The sequence below is a fragment of the Athene cunicularia genome (assembly GCF_003259725.1).
Source record: "Athene cunicularia isolate RWA chromosome 6 unlocalized genomic scaffold, athCun1 chr6_part1, whole genome shotgun sequence".
Lineage (NCBI taxonomy): Eukaryota > Metazoa > Chordata > Aves > Strigiformes > Strigidae > Athene > Athene cunicularia.
In genome coordinates this window covers 9707535-9715349 of record NW_020799105.1, presented here as the reverse complement: position 1 = coordinate 9715349, position 7815 = coordinate 9707535, and positions in this window count along the sequence as shown.

Below are 7815 nucleotides of genomic sequence, written 5' to 3'. Positions count from 1 at the left end.
ATATTGAGTGTACCATGACATAATTCACATTTGCATTATCAGTCATGAATGCTAATGCATTCCATAAACTGAGTTTCTTTTTTGATAAGATATTTTTAATAGCCATAGCATATTTGTAAAAATCAATTAGTTTGATAATACAATCAGAGAACCATTTTTTTTTTCTCAGGTGCAGTGAAAGGTAAGATTTATTACCTAAAGGTAAGATTTATCAAAAAAACAAGGAAAAAAGAAAAAAGAGCAAGAGAGATAACACTTTGTTATTACATTTGTTTGATCTATGCATACTTATTCTGTTTGTAGTTGTTAAATATTCAGTTTCAAAAGTGGAATTACTTTTGTAAGAATTCCTAATTTTCTAAGATAGGAGCTAATTCTGGGTAATACATTATCAGAAAGAAAACCTGATAAACTTACTTCATGGAGTACTCATAGTCATAAATGAAGTGAAATAATAGCAAGTTGAACAGTATCTTGCCAGATAAAGTTCTTAACTTCACTTTTGGGCTTTTCATCAGTTTAAAATCAGCGCAATATGAGCTGAAACAGGTCTCCTGATTCAGAAGCCTTGAATCTGGTTTGTGCTGGGTGAGATCAAACATCTCCTCACACATGTAAGTCAGTCATTGCCCAACACTATGCTGCTGTTAGGTGTCTTAATATTTGTTTGTTTATACACAGTTTGCTTGGTTTTGCACAGAAATGACTGGCATGTTTAGTTGAGCACTAACAAGTTAAGAAAGTGTTATACAAATTGTGAAACAACCCAGAGTAAAGAAAGTACACAGAAGTGGAAAGACCACCAGCCTGACATGGCACTGCAATTCCTAATATCTTCTTGATCAGCTTTGTATGAAGACCAAAAAGGTAAAACATCTTTTGCATTTTATAATAAGAAATACATACAACAGCAAGAATATGAATCACACATATAGAAAGATAAGAATTTTAGGCTTAAACTTCTGTTCCATTAGCAAACCCAGTGGTATCTTATGATTGCTATATCAGCATAACCGTTTGAGATACCTCTATCTGCCTTTAGATAAACTTATTTGCAGTGAAATTCAACTAGTACTCCACATTATATGGCTGCTTTTGTGAACTTTTTTAAGAGATAAAAAGAGAAAATGAGCAGTTTTCCTCATCTACACATGCAAAAAATTTGGAGAAAAAGAGAATTAATTTTGGAGAAAAAAAAAAAAATGTCATGAGCAAGTAACTTAAAATGGTGATGCCATTTTATTCTTCATACAGTCTGAATCACATTTAACAGTGCCTTACATACAAACTATTGAAGATGTTTCTCTGTTGATACAGATACAGTGTCTTCTAAAGTAAATTTACAATTTTCTTGCTCTTTCAATCAAAATCTCCCTACACCTAGTAGTTTTCGACAACTCCTAACTGTTGCCACTTCGGTAATTTAGATTTTAGTATCAATACACTAGTTAGTCTGGGAGGATTCTGGTGGAGAATAGAAGCTTGTTACAAGAAAGTTAACCATTAAAATATTCCTTTTCATATGGAAATAGAATAGGGAAATATAGAATATAGAAATCTGCCTATAGAAAATTCTTTTCTCTGCTCTTTTCTTACAAAATTCATGTGTCTTTTTAGCATGATTTACTTCTTAAAATAAACACTTTCCAATTAAGTTCTGTTGTAATAACTGTCAATGCTCTCTGCTTCTTTTATAAGCAATTGCTAAGATTATAGAACCTGTGAACTAGATACTTTTGAAGATACTATTCCCCTTTCCCACCAGTAAAAAATAATTACCCATAACAGTGGTTTGTCACAACTAGCCCACTGGGACAGCTGTTTATCATATTATGAGGTTTTATGTCATTTGTTTTTCCTGAACTCTATTAATTTAATGTAACTTAATTCAGTTCTCAGGTGGATCTCCATTATTGTTTTACAAATATTACAACTTTATCTTAAAATTTGTAACATAATAACTTACCATTACTCATTTTCATTATTCTTGCCCATTTGTCTGTGGCTATTTGTCCTACCTTATATAACAAAGGTTGGTTTTGCAGGATTTAGTCTGTACCCACATTACTGGGCACAAGAAGTACTTGCTTCTAGGGAGACTTACATAGGGGGACTCTCACTGATGTTCTTCTTTTGATTTCCCAGGGACTAGAATAGTAATATTAAGTTCATCACTGAGAGCTCTGATTAGTCTTTGTATCTGTCCATCCCCCCTTACGTTAGAAAATGTTTATTTTGTTCAGCCTTTCTTCTTTGTAAAAAGCTTGTAATTTTTGATTTGCTAGTAATTTTGTATGATCATTAAACTTCAGTTCAAATGTTTCTTGGAGGCATTTTTTGTGTTTATTTGTGGTTTGTAAGCTTTAATGTTTAGTCATTTATCATCTAGTGTGAATTGTTTTAGCAGCCATCTGTCACTAAAATTCATAGTGGAGTGGCCCTCATCTACACTTTCTTTCTCACACAGGTGCTTTTAAAAATCAGTCCCTGTATACACACATGTACCTGAGTGGCTTGCAGTATTTTTTTAAATATAGAGTTCATTACGCCCCATTTATTTGCATCCAACAGAAATCTGCTTAAAGATGTTCAATATTCCACTTTCTGGTCATATGCAGTCAAAGGGAACTTCTGGGTCCTTCTAGCAAGTAGGTAAAGAAAGGGGTTGTGAGCCCCTTCACCAAGGAGCAGGAGAGCATTTGTTTAGTGGCTGACAGCGGAGTTTCTCAGATACATGTCCTCTTCCTGTAATGAAATCAGATCTAACTGGGGACAAGAGGTGAGACAGAATGGGAGAGAAATATCCGTATTCCTTCTGTAATTCTGACATCTTGTCCAAATAGACACAGATATTTGTGGTACCTGGCTTCTTTTTTGTGTTGGTATCATGAAGGATTCAAACTGTATCATCCATCATTTGTCAAGAGCCCTGCAACAGCTACAGCCTTGCAACTAGTCTGGAAGGGTTTCCAGAACAACCACTTCACACTCACATAAAGCCAACACAAAAAATACTTTATAGCAGACTTTAACACACTTAAAAGCATAGTGCAAAAGGCCAAAAGGCACCAGATTATATCTCTGATAGTTTAGTTTAAAACATAGAAAACCAAGTCATATATCATAATATAGTTTAAAACAGAACACAAACATTTCAGGATCACTGAAATCAATAGATCCTAGCAATCCTGTTCAACATTGTCTCTTTGATCTTTTGTGTTTTGGAGGAGTGCAAAAGCAAAATTTCCTAGACATTGCATATTGAAGTGTGGGGTTCATAGAGTACAGTTATGGAAGCCACAGGACCATATGGTCTTTCAACCCATCCTTAGGCTACCAAAAATTGAGCACTTAGAGATTTGTGTCATCAGCAATAGTTTCCAACTGCAGAAACACTGCTACCTAGTCACACAATTACATAACCTTGTCAAGCTCAATTTTTGAAGCTATATAAACTACTCAACCTCTTTACCCAGCTGTGAAGATAATTCCAGATCATCTCTCTTTTAGTGGTCAGAAATATACAAAGATTACTATTGTATCTTCTAAGTGCTGGCATAAGGTTTTTATTATTTGCGTTTTTTCCCTCAGTGTTGCAACCACCAATTTTTGGAATATAATCTATGTTTCCCCTGCCAGAAAAATCACTTAGTCTTTAAAAATGGAAAAATGCCATTTTCTATTATATCTTAATGCATAGCTTCCTGAAGAGAAAACGACACTGAAGCTGACAGAAAACTTAGTATAATTTGGAGATTGTGTATATATAGCAATAAATACATGAAATAATGCTACTCCTGCTAGAAAGGCTTTATTTAATAGAAACACTTTTGAGTTGGTTTCGTATAAATATTTTCACCTTATAACTTCAAATATGATGGCAAAGGAACTGAGAAGCTTTGCCATTTCTGAAAAACCCTTTGAATTAGAACGCTGATTTTGGAGAGGATGTAACACAAAAGGCAGTATACTGTGTAGCAGTATTTTCTGCTGCACAGTCACAAAAGAACTAGAATTAAATGCTTGCAACAATAAAAAAAAAGGCAGCTTGTTTTTCAATTAAGTGTGTTTACTTACTAAAACAGCAGACGGGGAGCCTTCATACTTACCCAACACATGATCTTTCTCCCCATAGTCAGACACCAGCTGCAGGTATCCTGATCAACGAAGACATACATTTACCCGAGGCACTTGGGATTCTGGGATATGTAGTCCACTACCCCCCACAATGCAATTCATATGGCTTGTCTGTATTACAAGAAGTATGTAAGAATAGTATCTGCAGTCGTTAGGTGAAAGATTGTGTTAGATTTCATGGGTTGCCTGTAATAAACATTGATTGAAGAAGTCATTAAATATATTTTTAAATTAAGTATTCTGAAGGGGTTTGGACAGCATTCACAGAGAAAAGCCTTTCCTAATTAATGACCTGACATTGTGTGAGGTGATACCAGAACAGAGAACATTTGGCTTTAGCAGAGCACCTTAGGCCAGGGTGGCACAACGTTCATTTTCACTGTATTCCATGCAACCTTCAAACAAGGAAATGGCCATGCAAACTGAAAGAAGCAAAGACCAGGGACATGATGAGGGACAAACAGAAGTTGATGAATAGTTTGTGAGATTTGTGGGTTTAATGTTTGATGCTTAGGCTGGCATTTATTTTCGCCACCACAGAATCACATTCTAGCTACAAATCACTACAATGTCAAATGCAGGAAAGAGAAGCTGAAATGGCAGAGTGAAATGGAAATGTGAAACAAATGATCCATGTAGACAGATTTGGGAAATCTAAGTATTGAGAGCAGGCGCTCCTAGAGAAATCCACTTTGTAGACACCCGCGCAAGATGTGAGGCCACACATGCACAGTAGAATTATGGCAGAGATATAGGATGTTTCATTTCTCCATTCAAAGATAAAAATTTTTAGTTAAAAATAAATAGACCAAATCCAGAGTTAGAATTTGACAGACCTAATGTATAATACCACAAATCATACCAAAAAAAAAGCTGTAAACAATCATGAGACAATTCATCCTAGGTGAAGTAGATCTTAAAGGAGGAATACTAACCATGACTGTGAACTGATCTTTTTTCCTAAGGAGCATCATCAGCTAAAAAATGTTACATCTGATGCATCCTGATTAAAATAAAAGGCACTTAGTTTATCTATACAGCAGGGGCAAAGATTGCTGTCCTCTTTATAAAATGAAATATTAAAAAAAAAAAAAAAGAGAGAGAAGGCTTGACGTGTGTACAGAGATCAGCTAATTAGCTGAATTTAGAAGTGGAAAGCTCTGAAACTCTGACTCAACTATAGCTATACACATGATATTTTTATGTATATGGCCCCTAGTTGGCCCTTAAACACAAAGCCAGCAGCATTGTCTCCTAGCTAGACTGACAGCCATGTAAGCAGAAGCTTAACCTCTGTGAAAGGTTTTCAGAGCTCCCTGTCTTCATTTGTTTATGTGACTTCAATTAACCTTTTAGACCCAGGACCTAACTATTTTAACTGCAACTGCTGAAGGAAACTATCACAGAAAGCAAGCTGTTCAACAAGTCAAAGAATACATTTCACACTACGAAATAAGATGGTCTCACCTGAGAAATTCCTACAATTCTTGCCATAAACTATTGAGAACACATTTCTTTTGGGGATTGTAAGGTATGCAGATCTTTGGGTTTGTTTTTCTAAAGTTCTGGAGTTATTTATGTAAAGTAGCAGCAGTTCTCAGGTTTCCGGTAATTTCCAGAATGTCTGTATGGCATCAAGTTTATAATGTCAGCTGTATAAATATTTAGGTTGCCTGGATTTGCAATTTTGTAGAGTTGCTCTTCATTTACTATATTATACCACCTAGATTCACTGATGACATTAACGGCATTATGACCCACCAATCTAAATATATCTCACTGCTTTTGCCTTAAGAGATTTCTAACAAAACATTTGTATGATTGTGCATTTGGATTAGTCTACTTGTTTGTTTTTTAATGACTACATTATATTACCTATATGATGTATGTTTTACCATGTTTGTCACTGGAAAACATTATCTGGAATATCTGACAAATCGCAAATTACAACAAACCATGAAAGAAATAAGTGGTTTTCTTTCTAAATTCTACCTGTTCTTCCCAGAGGTAGAGTCACTGATCAGTTTTTAGAGAGTTAGTATGTAGATGCTTATAAAACCTATGATCCTTCTCTTACTACTTGCCAAATTGCCTTGGCTTAGAAGCAAGGGAGGAGGGATAGACACTTTAAAAATCAGCCTCCAGGGACTTTACAACTGAATTAGTTTGGTATGATTTGTTTCTGATGAACAAGTTACCATAACTTATCACTTTGTTTTCCTCTAGGTGCTTTAAAAATAAAGTCTATTAATCATTCTAGCAATTTAGGAGATATTAAGTGCACTGATCTGAAATTGTCTCTTCCCTTCTTCCTATTACAAACATTGGTCTGTTCTTTTTGCAAGTGTTTGCCCTTTTCCAGGCCCCCAGGCCTCACTTGTCCTTCATGAGTTCAGAAGCATCATTACCATTGACTCCAACAGTTCCACCACACTGTAGGGAGTTTTCGGTACACTCATGGATGCAGATATGCTCAGCCGATAAATGTTTTATTTCCTTTAACCTGTTTGATCCCTGTTCTTCTTTATGACTTCTGTCTTTTCTAATTATAGTCTCAATTGACGAGCACTATCAAGAACCACTCAAATCACTACAGGGCTGAGACTGTTCTGAATTTTAGGGCTAGATTTCATTGATGCAAGAACCATCATGTTATGGTTCTGAGTTTTTTCACAAAAACCTGACTTCATGTTTTTCTGGCTTTGCATGCACAATGACTTTGGCTAGGGCTATCAGGGATGATCCTGCACACAGTAGCTGACAATGACGGGTGTTGGAGAACGGCTTGCAGAGAGCAAGGCCATAGCTCCCTGCAGGAGCTGGTTGGCCATAGCTCCCTGCAGAAGTCGGTCGCAGCCACCTGAGGTAAACAGAGGAAAAAACCCAGCGTACAGTGATGATAACAAGGACTGTTGTGAGAACAGGGAGATAAGTTGGGGTGCATTATGACCTTGGGGTGAGAGGAAAACAGCCCTGGGAGAGAAGCAGGTTCACAGGAAGAAAGATGTTTATGCATACCAGAAATGCCACAAGGGGCTGGGATATTACAATGTGACCTTTTAGATGTACCCAATGGCTGAGACATTATAATGTAGTTTCTTAAATGTATCCAATAGAGTTGCAAGTAGTGTATTGTAGAGTGCTTATATAAGGTGTGATTTCTTTCAATAAAGTTGAAGCTTGCTCTATCATTCACATTGAATCGGCTGCTTGCTTCCTCCGCCTGCCGCAAGTGGCGCACCAAACAGGGTTACCCGAACCCTGCTTTTCCACCAGACGGAACCCGGGAAGCGGCGGAACAGAAAAGTTTCGGAGCAGGAAGGCGATAAGGTCACTGTCGATGGCAGTACGGCAGGAGATGTGTGCCGTCTCCTGAAGCGCCGGGATTTGTAAGTCTGACATTGGAGCAGGGGATCCACAATATTGCTTCAGGAGATATTGCGGACCGAGGGGGCTACAAAGGAATAGGCCGATTTGATATAAGCCAGGAAAGGCCATAAGGAATTTCTCATTGAAGGCTGAATTTGGGGAAACCTAGGAAAAGCCAGCACTGGTCGTTAGCTACTGATCGGATATTGCTGAAGGTCGTCCAGCTACGATACAGGAAAGGAATTTGAGAAAGTCTGCCTGGGCAGGAACAAGGAATAAGAGGTAGCCCTCAGATATTTTTTTTTTTTT